The 13,671-nt window shown below is 39.2% G+C and overlaps 1 pseudogene; it reads left to right on the top strand.

Moving 5' to 3' along the window:
* The first annotated feature begins 10,491 nt into the window (after positions 1-10,491).
* LOC100444050 (proteasome subunit alpha type-3-like) lies at positions 10,492-11,183 on the top strand (annotated as a pseudogene).
* The last annotated feature ends 2,488 nt before the right edge of the window (positions 11,184-13,671 follow it).

Below are 13,671 nucleotides of genomic sequence, written 5' to 3' on the forward strand. Positions count from 1 at the left end.
TTCATAAATCAAAGCATAAGGTCAGAGGAGAACTTGACATATTAGAACACTTAGGCATTGAAAGTGGTTAGTCTAACTAACCCATTAAAGTTTTGGAGAACCTGGGACTCAAATTTTGGAAGATGTGACAGATGATATGTTAAAATACATTGCACCGAGGCTGAAGTGGGAGGATTGCTTGAGACTGCCTGGAAGGCAGAGGTTGCAGTAAGCCGAGACTGATGGTGCCACTGCCCTCCAGCCTGGGCAACAGAGCAAGACCTTGTCTTAAAAAAACAAAACAGACAAACAAACGAAACCAAAAGAAAAAACAAAAAAACCATTGCACCAAGTAACAGTCAACTTTTCAGCAGAGGTGAGTAGAATTAATCAGTTAAGGCTTTCTGGAATACCAGCCCACCTCAAGGCCTTGTACATATTGTTCTCTCTACATAGAGGGATGGCCAGAAATCCCCCAGATGGATACAACAATGCTCACCTCCTGTGTGCAAGCCACCATGTATTTCCCTCGCATGTTGTATCAGGATTGGTCACTGTAACCAGTAGAATGCTGCAGAAATGATGAGTGTGTGACTCCCAAGGATAGGTCACAGAAGCTATTGCAGCTTCTACCTCTTGCCCTCTCTTGTTTATACCTTTACTAAAGTATAATTCGAGTACAAGAAACTGCACGTATTTAAGGTATACAATTTGATGAGTTTGTCAAGTATATACACCTGTGAAACCATCACCACAATCAAGACAAACATTTCAATCACCCCCAAAAGGGGTGACCCTTTGAAATCCACCCCTCCTCCACCCCTTCCCTAGGCAGCCACTGTTCTCTGTCCTAGGCAGCCACTATTCTCTGTCACTGTATGGAAACACCTTACCTGTTTCCTCTGTGGGACGTAAAGTCCCATTTCTGGATCCTTTCAGGTCCCTGTCTAATGTCTATTCTCTTTGCCTTGCCCTTACTTTTGTTCAGACCAACTTTAGCCTTAGCAGGGAATTTGGTTTTGTAATTCCGAACCCTAAGCAGTCTTGGATTGCTGTCTGCTGAGAAGGGGCATGAGAGCAGTGAGGAGCGTGATCTCTTTTAACAAAGCCGTATGCTGTTCCCAGCTATCTAAGACCAAGGCTTATCTCTTTCTAGTAGGATCTTGACAGGAGCCACAAAAAGTAACCAAGACAACAAGAGTTAACCTGTCCATATGCTTTCTAATTGCCAGGCCTATTCTAAGTGCTTTATATATATTAAATCCCTTAATCTTCACAATAATCCAGTTAGTTAGGTACTATTTTAATTCCCATTTCCCCAATGAGGAAGCTTAATTGTGATTAAGTAACTTGCCCTAGGTCACACAGCTAGGAGATAGGATCTTTGAACCCAGGTAGTCTAATTTCAGTCTTTGCTCTTAAACCACCATATGATACTGCCTCTCACACCAGAGCAGCCTAATTTTGTTCTCTGGATTCCCTGAAGCTTCCACCTTGGTATGTACAGGTCTGAATCCCAAAGAAACTACAATAACATCTTAATGAGCTGCTTCATTACCATATCATAAAGACTGCCCACCCAGGGATGGAGGGAGATGGAGAGAGCCTCACTGCCTCCTACCCCACCTTGACACAATAGTTCTCATTTTAGGATCTTTCATTTCTAGCACTCTACTTCTGGGTACCAATGTCTCAATCAGTCGGTACTCTCAATCGCAAATGGCAAAGACCCACTAAAATTAGCTTACGAGAAATGTTAAGGAATGTATTGGTGCCCCCATAGGTAAGCCCCCTACCCTAAAGATGTGGCCTGCCTCTGCAACCAACCTGAGGTCCAGGTGAAAACCACTAACCTGTGGGCCAGGAGCCCAAGCACAGCACTGAGGCCTGTTACTTGGAGACAGAAGTGCTCAGGCAGAGTCCAGGGTCATTACCTTCATTTGGTAAGAATTTTGATGTTGATTTCTAGTGTCTAGAGACCTCAATATCTGAAATAAACATTAATATATTAATTTTCTATGGCCACCATAACAAAATATCACAGACTGGGTGGCTTAAACAACAGAAATTTATTTTCTCACAGTGCTGGAGGCTAGAAGTTCAAGATCAAGGTGCTGACAGGGCTGGTTTCCTCTGAGGTCCCCCTCTTTGACTTGAAGACCACCCCCTCTCCTTGTCTCATACCTCAGAAAAAGAAAGGGGATGCAAAAGTTACAGAAAGGCAAAAATAAGATCAATAGTCAGACAGCCCACTGCAGCACCTCCAGCCTGGTAGTTAAAAATCAAACTGCTTGTATTATCCATAGATTCCAGGCATTGTGTGAAGAAGAATTGTGAAATTTTCTGTTCTGTTCTGTTCTGCTCTGTCTTGATTACAGGTGCATGCAGCCCAAGTCCCATACCCCATGCTTGCTCCATCGATCACAACCCTTTCACGTAGACCCCCTTAGAGTTATAAGCCCTTAAAGGGGGCAGGAATTTCTCTCTCGGGGAGCTTGGCTTTTGAGATGCAAGTCTGAGGAAGCCCCCAGCTGAATAAAGCTCCTTCCTTCTTTAACCCAGTATCTAAGGAGTTTTGTCTGTGGCTCGTCCTGCTATAGCAGATGGCCGTCTTCTTCCTGTCTTCACATAGTCTTTTCTCTGTGTGCATCTGTGTCCTAATCTCCTCTTCTTATAAGGACATCATCAATCATATTGGATCAGGGCCCACTGACATGACCTCGTTTTACCTTAACCACCTCTTTAACAACCTCATCCCCAAATACAGTCTCATTCTGAGGTACTAGGAGTTAAAACTTCAACATATTAATTTCAGGGGAACACAATTCAGACCATCACAATAAACAAAAAATAAAGCTGAATTTATTGCTTAGTTATATAAGGGAAAGCTATGCTGACCAGGCCCAGTCTCTCTAAGCAGATCAGGGAACTGATCTTAATACAGCTCTGCAGAAGCATGGAGTTTGGTGACTGGCAGAGTAGGTCGATGTCAGCTGAAGAACTGTAGTTACTTGAGCGAGACTTTAGTAGATTCGTTGGCACTCAGTGGTGTGTTCATTGAAGCAGTCCATTCCCAGGTGGTTTGCTTTCACAAGCAAGGTGTTGTTGCTGCTGGGTTGGCTTCCAGAAGCATGCTTGCAGAGGTGAGTTGTTGACTGGTTAAGTAGATTTAAAATCATTTCTGGTGGTTGATCTTGTATCCTGGCTGTAAATCTTTCCTAGGAGTGTGGGAACTTTTTAAAGTTTTCACTAGTGTCAAAATAATACATAAGTTGGGCATGGTGGCTCACACCTCTAATCCCAGCACTTTGGGAAGCAGAGGTGGGAGGATCACTTGAGCTCGTAAGTTTGAGACCAGCCTGGACAACACAGCAAGATCTCATCTCTATTAAAAAATCCAAAAAATTAGCCAGGCATGGTAGCACACACCCGTAGTCCCAGCTACTCCGGAGGCTGAGGCAAGAGGATCACATGAGCCCAGGAGTTTGAAGCTGTGATGAGCCATGATTGCGCCACTGCGCTCCAGCCTGGGAAACAGAGCAAGAGCCTGTCTCAAAAAATAATACTTCAGAAAGAGTTGGTCATTGCAAGTAGATAGCTTACTTATATACATGAAAGAGAAGATTCAAGGAACAAAGGCAAAGCATTATTTAAAAGGGTGAAGAGAGAGACAAAAGTACAAGCAGCCAGGGAACAATACGTCTTGTTCGCACAATTTGTGGATAAACTCATTACCTGGTATGTAGCAAAGAGGACGCCCTTGACAGTTGTCCTTGGGCAGGTGGATTGAGGGAACACAAAAAAAAAATAGTTTGTTTTTTTTAATGGAGTTTTGCTGAAAAGCACACATGACAGGATGTGCCCTCAGTGTAATGTCTCCCCCTGTGTCTCCAGGAAACATCCCCTTAGCTAGGCCAGGTCTGCACCCTTTCCCTCATCAGGATTCCTCACCAATCACAGGGTTCCCAGGAAACAGAGTGGACTGCCTGGTAAGGGAGTTGTGTTGTCAGAGAACTTTGGGCCTAAATGGCACAATCTCTGAGGCAGTTCTCATATCCCTCACTGGCTCCAATAACAGTGCAGGGAAGGGAAGACAAATCCTTACCTTTGTTCCTTCTGGTGTGCAGAGCTTACCATAACCAGACTGGCAATTTGCTGTCAAGGAGTGAAGCCTTCCTGTCCCTGCAGCGCAGGACATGACTATGCCATGGATCAGTGGAAGGTCTCATTGTAGTTGTCTTTCCCTCTAACATTGGATATTGTGTGTGTTGGAGGTTCTTACATGTATTATTTAATATATTTAAATATATGTGGACCACATCTGCACCAAAGGAATATACATCAAGAGGTACCAGACTTGAAGGTGAATGCCAGTGACTTTGGGTTGTCTTTCTTTGGGAAGCAATGCATGGATTATATACAGAAGAGTTGCATTTTGTCAGTAAGGGGCACTTTAAAAAATATAAGGGAAGAAAAGTGTGTAAGCACTAGTCAGCCAGTGGCTGCATATGTGACCAACACCTGGCCAAAGAATGCTCATCCCTCCAGTCTAACTGATGAGTTCTGGGATGGACACATGAGCCCAGCCAACCACTCAGCATCCCTCCAAGGACCCACTGGCTAGTGCTGTTGGGGGAGATTTTCTGTTGCTTTGGGAAAATGTGACCAAACTCACTGACCAGGTGGAAGAGGCACATTTGAACTATGGAAGAATGAGAACAACATGCAAAGAAAAGCAGAAACAGACATGAAAGATGAATGAGGAGAGCTTGGTCACTGTTAAATCCCTAGTTTTTGAGGCTTCTCCGCTAGTTCTATGACCCATTCGGTATTCTTCCCATTGATATTTGTGTCAACAACTTCTTTCCTTTTTTTAACTCAACTAGTTTTTTTTCAACTAGTTTGAATTGAATTTCTGTCACTTGCAACCAAGAGTCCTACACGATATAGTGCTTTTTACTTTTATGTTATAAAGATCATCATAATTATGACTTTATTATAATTTTGACCTTAATTATAATTGCAATTTGACTTATGTTATTTTCTCTCTCTCCTCCATCATAAATTTTTTCCTCTGTAAATTTGCATCAGCATAAAACATGCACAATATGTTCCATCTTAAAGAAAAAACGTTTCTTTGATCCCCCACATTCTCCTCCAGTTATTGTTTCATTTTTCTCTGCACCCCTTTAAATCAAAATTCAAGAGTTATCTATGTGCAGTGTTTCCACTTCATCATCTTCATTCTCTCTTCAACTTATGCCAGTCAGGCTTTTGTCCCCACTATTCCACTGAAACCACTCTTCTTATTGTCACCAGTGATCCCCATCTTGATATATTAAATGATCAGTGGTCAGTCTTCATCTTACTCAACCTCTCAACAGCATTCAACACAGCTGGTCATTTCCTTATTTTTCAAACCCTTTTTTTTTTTAACTTGGTTTCCAGTGATTTCCCTCTTACTGATATAGAAGTTAAAAAGAAATTATTTAGGCAGATAGGGTAAGGTTTTCCTTTTAATGAAAAGCAGTCCCGAAATCATTTTCTTTTCTAACAAAGAGCAGCCTGTAAAATCAAGATGCAGACAGAGACAAGCAAGCTGGAAGCCTGCATGGGTGAATGCCAGCAGCTGGGTCAATAGGAAAAGGTGACTTGGGACTAGGAATGATCAAAATGACGGCCCCATCTTCCCTTCTTTTTGACAAACCACGTGTGCAGTAAGGAGGAAAAAACATGACACTGGCCAGGCGAAGACCCATTTGCATAGTAAGATTAGGGTGGGGCAGCCAGCTTCCCCACGTGTTATGTAAATGTCACATCTGGTCCAACCAATCTGTGGGCCCTATGTAAATCAGACACTGCCTCCTTAAGCCTGTCTATAAAATCCGGTGCACTCAGCTGTGGGCTGGAAGTCTGATTTTGGTGCCCCTCTCTCTCGCGAGAGGCAGAGCTGTTCTTTCTCTTTCTTTTGCCTGTTAAACCTCCGCTCCTAAACTGACTTCTTGTGTTGGTGTCCTTGATTTCCTTGGCGTGAGACAACAAACCCCAGGTGTGTACCCCAGACAGTGATGCTACTTCATTAGCTCATAGGTGCTAGTTCCTTCTCAGTCTCCATTGCTGGGTTCTCTTTTTCCTTTTCCTAGCCTTTGAATTTGGAGTACCCCAGGACAGTCTTTGACCTTCCTTTTCTCCTCTGTCTATTCATATATGCTGGTGTTCTCTGTACTCTCACGAGTTGCAAAAGTGTGTTTCTGGCACTGACCTCTCCTGTCAGGTCCAAACTCACATCCTAACTAGTTGCCTAATCCTCATCTCAATCTTAAAATATCTAAAACAGAACTCATGATTCCTGCCTCTAAACTGTTGCTACCTGCAGTGTTCTCTCATCTTAGTAAATGATGCTCTATTTGTTCAGCCCCCAAACCTCAGAATCATCCCTAATAGGATGTTGAGTAGAAATTTTCTTGTGGCCTCAGAATTGGCCACTAGAATCCAGCTCTGAGAAAAAAGATAAATCTTGCACAATCCATATTCTAAAAAGAGCCAGACACCTCCTTGGGCTTATTCATAGGAAAAGAACCTGTCCTGACACTCCTAAACATGACCCCAATGATTCCCTCTCCCATTTTTAACCTGTCCTGGAAGGAGATGTCAGAGAGAGTTGTGGGAAATGAGGCAGTGAGTCAACAGCCTCGGGGAAGGGCCATGGCTTTTTCCTCCTTCCTCATGCAAAGGGAAAGTGAGTGTTCCCTCCTCTAAGACAAGTGCAGGGAAGCTCACAGGAACTGGGACACCCGAAAGAAGGGAGACTGGTGAGAAGAGAGACAGCTGTTAGCTTTTGCTTAGGCAGCAGACTTAAGCAGGGAAAAGAGAAGTGAGAAGTGAGATGGCAAAGCAGACAGAGGGACCACAGTGGGGCTGCCTGTAAGACCATTACTGGGTGTGGCAAGTACTCTTAGAATTTCCTGAGGCCCAAGTGATGGGAGGTAACAAGACTTATGTCACCACATCAGAGGACTGGCAGCATGTCAAAGGGAACCCAACAGTAAGACCATGGGGATGGAGCTGAGAGATTAGAAGAGATTGGATTGGAATCAGATCTCCCCTGGCAGAAAACTAGGCAGAGGGAAGTCTCCTTGGAATTGTTCTGAGAGCCTCTATATGACCACTCAAAAGACCCAAGAACTTGGAAGTCTGCTGCACAGAAGGCATCAACAAAGTGGAGAGGTTTGCAATTGCACAAGCACTTAAATGAAAGTGAAGGCCGGATGCGGCGGTTCACGTTTGCAATCCCAGCACTTTGGGAAGCCAAGGTAGGAGGATTGCTTGAGCCCAGGAGTTTGAAACCAGCCTGGGCAACATGGCAAGTCCCCGTCTCTACAAAAAAATTAAAAATTAGCCCGGTGAGGTGGCGTGTGCCTGTAGTCCCAGACATTGGGGAGGCATGAGGACGGCTTCAGCCCAGGAGATAGAAGCTGCAGGGAATTATGATCATACCATTGCACTCCAGCCTGGGTGACAAAGTGAGACTTTGTCTCAAAAAGAATTAAAAAAGTGACTTGTCCCTTTTCATCTCCCCTCTCCCATTCCAAAATTGGCCTGCATGGGTAGCAACGGGAGATGGGGAGTGAGCATGTGCGGGCAGGGGGTAGAGAAAAGATGAACATGAAATTAAAATTGAGATAAAGTTTTAAATTGGAATAGGCTAGATCAGGCATTATAATGCTTGAACATGATCAGATAACTGTGCCACCTGTCAGAAATACTGTAAAGGGACAAGAAAAGAAGATTTAGTAGTAATTAGAATAAAATGAAACTGTTTCAAATGTATACCCCTGTAGATTGAAACAGTCAAATAAGCCAGTTACTATTTCTAGCTCTAAATGTGCTTCTCTTCTAGTTGACTACATCCCAAATCCTGCCATTTCTTACCCCATTCATTCTTATTATCCTGGTCCAAGCTAACATCACCTCTCCACTGAATCACTGCCATGGCCTCCTCACTGGGCCCATGACTGTCACTCTCCGCTCCTCCTCCCCCATGTCTATTTTCTACTCAATAGCTAGAGTTCTCTTTTAAAAGCCTAAGTCAGTTACCTACTCAAAATATTTGGAATGAAACCTAAACTTTCACAGAACATGGTGGCCCACACCTGTAATCCCAACACTTTAGGAGGCCAAGGTGAGAGTATCACTTGAACCCAGGGGTTAGAGACCAGCCTGGGCAATATGGTGAGACACTGTCTCTACAAAACAGTAAAAAATTAGGCAGGTGTGATGACATGCAACTGTAGTCCCAGCTACTCAGAAGGCTAAGGCAGGAGGATCACTTGAGCCCAGGAGATCAAGGTTGCAGTGAGCCTTGATGGGGCAACTGCACTCCAGCCTGAGTGACAGAGCAACATCCTGTCCCCAACAAACAAATAAAACCCCTGAACTTTGCCAAAGGGAGCAGCAGCTGGTGTGTTGTATTTCTTTAGAGTATCAGTGACCTGTTATATTAATCAACAGTGATGAGTAATTAAAGAGAAATCTAATTCAAATAGGAAAAGAAAAATATTATTCTCTTTTGTTGATTAGGTACAGAAAATTTGGTACCATATTGTAAAAGTACCAATTTCCTTATCTCACCCAAGTTGATACAAAACCATCATCACCATTGTCTGCCATCTCACAGAATCACACAAACTACTGGAGAATTTTCATCTTCCTTTTCACTCCCTACCAAAGCATTCATTTATTCATTTAAAAACAATTGCACTCACTATATACCAGCTTAAGAGCTGTAAATTCAACAATGGATAGAACAGACAAAAATTCCTTCCCTCATGGAACTTACATTCTCGTGAATAGGCCTTTTACTTTAATGATTAGATTAAAATAATGCTGTGAAGTATGCATGTCGGGGAGGAAGGTATCAAAATGCTATCATTCATTTATTCATTTAGTTATCCATTAGGCATTAAATTAGGAAGTGCATATTACATTCTGAAACTTACCTTTTCAGAAGTCAGTTGCCAGTATAATGAAACACTTGCTTTGAAATGATGAAAATAAGATTTCAAATAAAAAACTTTTTCATTTTTATAAATTAACATTAATAGATTTTTTTAAAATTTCAAAAATAGCAAAAGTTTATTGCAATCCACGTAAATAAATGATGCAGGAAGGCATAAGGAAAAGTAGATGATCTTCCCTGTGTGAACTCTCACCTACCACAGTAGGCTAACCATAGCTCAGAGCCTGGGATGAGGCTTCCTACAACATTCCCTTTCTCATATAAACATTCCCAAATATTATAATTAATTTTATGAACTTTCCATTCTCATTTCATTTAGAAATGATCAAATATCAGCAATATCCCTATGGCTTTTTGGTTGAACTTATAAAAACAGTATTGTATTGTACACTTCACACTGAGACTTGCTTTTCCAGTTTACCAATATCATGAACATCCCTTCGGATAGATTTAGTAGATTTGATACTTTCTTTTTAATCACTGTCTACTATTCCATTGAATAGATATACCACAATTATTCAATCATATCCATTACTGATGGGCATTAAAACTGTTTCCTTTTTGTATTAAATAACTACAACCAATGGTTTATATCCGTGTGTATGTGTGTTCCTTATATACTGATGCTGTTATTTATATGAGATGAATTCCTAAGGGTAAAATTGCCAAATTAAGAGTATATTTAGATATGTTTAGATATGCAAATACTTACCATTGTGTTTTAATTGACTACATATTCAGTATAGTAACATGCTATACAGGTTTGTAGCCTAGGGTATAGTATCTATCCTAGGTGTGTAGTAAGCTATACCATCTAGGTTTGTTTAAGTACACTCTATAATGTTCATATAATGACAGTATCACCTAACAACCAATTTCTCAGAATGTATTCCCATCATTAAGCAACACATGGCTGTATTTGTTCCTTTATACTCCGTATTACTTCATGCTATTTCAAATTTTGTGTTCTTTTAAATTGTGTTTTCTAGTTACTTGCTGCTGGTATATGAATATGAAATTAATTATTATAAATTGCTTCTATAACAAGGCACTGTGCTAAATTATCCTATTTTTAAATTCTATATGTTTTCTATGTAATTAAACCTATTATTTATAATATAATGATAGTCTAATTTCTTTTTCCAATTCCTATATCTTGATTTCTTTTTTTTTTTTTTTTTGCACTGTCAGGAATTTCTAATACAGTGTTGACTTGAAGTGATAAAATGGGTGACATTGCCTAGTCCCTAACTTTATTAGGAGTGCTTAAAATTTTTCTGATTTAGGATTATGTTTGCTGAAGTTTTTTATAAATAGATAGGTAGGCAGAATCTTTAGGTGAAGAATGTTCTGTTTCTTTTACCCTCAATTTTTTATTACAGAAGTTTCCAAATGTACAAAAGTTAAAAGAATAGTACATGATCATCCATATACCCACTAACTATTAGCAATTTGTCATATTTGTTTCATCTATAAGAAATATAAATGGGGCTATGAAGGCTGTGGGAAATAGTATAGTTATTGAAATCATACATAAACATAGCATTGTCTTTGGGGTCTAAAAAAATTAGTGCTTTCTAAACTTTATGAAAGAGTTTCCAACAAACGACTTATTAATGTTGATCAGCACATTGGATCAGAATGTTGGAATGCTGGCAGCAGGTTTGTTGGCAGATGCTTGTTCTTTAGCAGACATAGCAAGAGAAGAAGTTTCCAACTTTAAATCTGACTTTGGCTATAACCCTCCACTAAAACATCTTGCAAACAGAGTGGACATGTATGTTCATGCATATACACTCTACAGTGCTGTTAGATCTTTTGCCTTCAGTTTCATGTTAGGGTCTTACAGTATGAATGACAGTGCACAATTTTCCATGATTGACTCATCAGGTGTTTTATATGGTTATTGGGCCTGTGCCACTGGCAAAGCCAGGCAAGCTGTAAAACAGAAATAGAAAAGCTTCAGATGAAAGAAATGACCTGCTATGATACTGTTAAAGAAGTTGCTCAAGTAATTTACATAGTACATGATGACGTTAAGGATAAAGCTTACAAACTCAGCTGGGTTAGTGGTTTAACTAAAGGAAGACATGAAATTGTTTCAAAAGATATAAGAGAATAAGCAGATAAATATGCTAAAGAATCCTTGAGTGAAGAAGACAAGTCAGATGACGATAATATGTAACATTTACTCCAGCATCTATTCTATGTTAAATTCCTATTACAATCCCATGTAACTATATAGCCCTGTGGATAACACATACCCACTGACCAATTTTTTATTAAATTTTCGTCTTGTAAAAGACAAAACAGAAACAACAACAAGATAATTTTAAAAATTAAAAATATTACCCCACTACTTTCTGGCCTTCATGATTTCTAATGAGGAACCCGCCATCAGTCTTATCAAAGATCACTTGTACCTGATGAGTTGCTTCTCCATCTTTGTCTTTTGATAATTTGATTATGTGTCCTGGCATGATTCTTTTTGCATTTATCCTTCTTGGAGTTAATTGAGCTCCTTAAATGCTTAGGTTCATGTTTTAATTTTTAAAAATCAAATTCAGGAAATTTTAAGCCATTATTTGTTCAAATATTTTTTCTGACCACTTTGTCCTCTCCTCTCCTTCTGGGATTCCCAATATGTGTATTTGCTTTGCTTAATGGCATCCCATAGGTCTCTCAGGCACTGTTTGTTTTTCTGCATTCCTTGACTGAATAATTTCAAAGGACCTATCTTTATGTTTGCTAATTATTTCTATCATCCTGCTCAAATACGCTGTTAAAATTCTCTAGAGAAATTTTTATTTCAGTTACTCTACTTTTCAGGTCGAGAATTTCTGTCTGGTTTCTTTTTATAATTTCTATATTTTATTGATATTTTCTATTCATTTATCATTTTCCTGATTTTCTCTCACACTTTGTCCATGGTTTCCTTTAGCTCTTTGAGCATATTTAAGACAGCTTGACTAGGTAGTCCAATGTCTGTGCTTCCTCAGAGATAGTTTTTGTTCACTTCTTCTGTGAATGGGCCACACTTTCTTGTTTCTTTGCATACTTTATAATTTTTTGTCAAAAATGGAAACTTAAAAGCAAGATAAAGAACAGTATTATTTATTTAATAAACTCTTATATAGCCACGCATTTTTCTGAATGTTTTACAAATATGAAATCATTTAGTCTTCTGAACAATCCTGTGAGATAGTGTTGTTATTATGTTCATTTTACAGGTGAGAAAACTGAGGGATAGAGAAGTTAATGTCATTGCAGCTAGTAAATGGCAGGGCTGGGATTTGTAGGAGGTGGAACTCTAGAATCTGTGCTTTTTATCACTATGCTATATTTCATCTCTGTAGCTAGAGATTACTCTTTTTTTCCATTTATTCTTTATCATGGTAAAATACACATAACAAAATTTACCATTTTAACTATTTTTAAACATACAATTCAATGGCCTTAAGTATAATCAAATAGTTGTGCAAATGTGATCCAAATTTGCAAACATTTTTTCATTATCTCAAACTGAAACTCTCTACCCATTAAACAATAACTCCCTATCATCTTCCCCTGGCCCTGGTAACTACTATTCTACTTTCTTTCTCTATGAATGTGAGTATTCCAGGTACCTCACATATATGAAATCATATAATATTTGTCCTTTGATGTCTAGCTTATTTCATTTAACATAATATCCTCGAGGTTCTTTCATGTCATAGCATGTTTTGGAATTTCATTGCTTTTTTAAGGCTGAATAATATTCCTATATATGTATATGCTACATTTTGTTTATCCATTCATCTGTCAATAGAAATTTGGATTGTTCCCAAATTTTAATGAATAATACTATGAATATTGGTGAATATTTGTGTGACAGAAAGATAAATATTGATACTCTTAGTCATATGTGGAAGCCAGAAAAGTAAGCTCATAAAAGTAGAGAGTAGAATTATGGTTCTTAGAGGCTGGGGAGGGTGGGGGCAAGAGAAGGACAGAGAGAGGTTGGTTAACAGACACAAAATTACAGCTAGATAGGAAGAATAAATTATTGTGCTCTATAGTACTATAAGAACTATATTCTGAATATAGTTAATAATAATGTATTAATTATTCAAAAAGCTAGAAGAGAGGATTTTGAATATTCCCCACACAAAAAATGATAAATGTTTGAGGTGATGGATATATTAATTACCCTGATTTGATCATTGCACATTGCATACATGTATTGAAATATTACTCTGTATCCCATAAATATGTACAATTACTACATGTCAACTAAAAAGGAAAAATATTTGTGTAAGTTCCTGCTTTCAATTCTTTTTGGTATAGACCCAGAAGTGTAATTACTGGATTATATTATAATTCTGTGCTTAACTTTTTAAAGAACTGCTATGTTGTATTTCACAGTGGCTGTATCATTTTACATGTCCATGAGCAACACATAAGGGTTTCAATTTCTCTGCGTTACTAGCCACACTTGTTATTTTCTAGTTTTTGATAGTAACCATCCCAATGGATGTAAAATGGTATCTCATTATTGGTTTTGATTTGCATTTTCCTAATAGTGATGTTGAGCATCTTTTCATGTGTTTATTGCCCATTTCTGTATCTGCTTTGAAGAAATGCTGTATCAAGTCCTTTGCCCATATTTGAGCTGTTTTGTTTGTGTGCTGTTG

Source organism: Pongo abelii, chromosome 15, assembly GCF_028885655.2.
Source record: "Pongo abelii isolate AG06213 chromosome 15, NHGRI_mPonAbe1-v2.0_pri, whole genome shotgun sequence".
Taxonomy (NCBI): Eukaryota; Metazoa; Chordata; class Mammalia; order Primates; family Hominidae; genus Pongo; species Pongo abelii.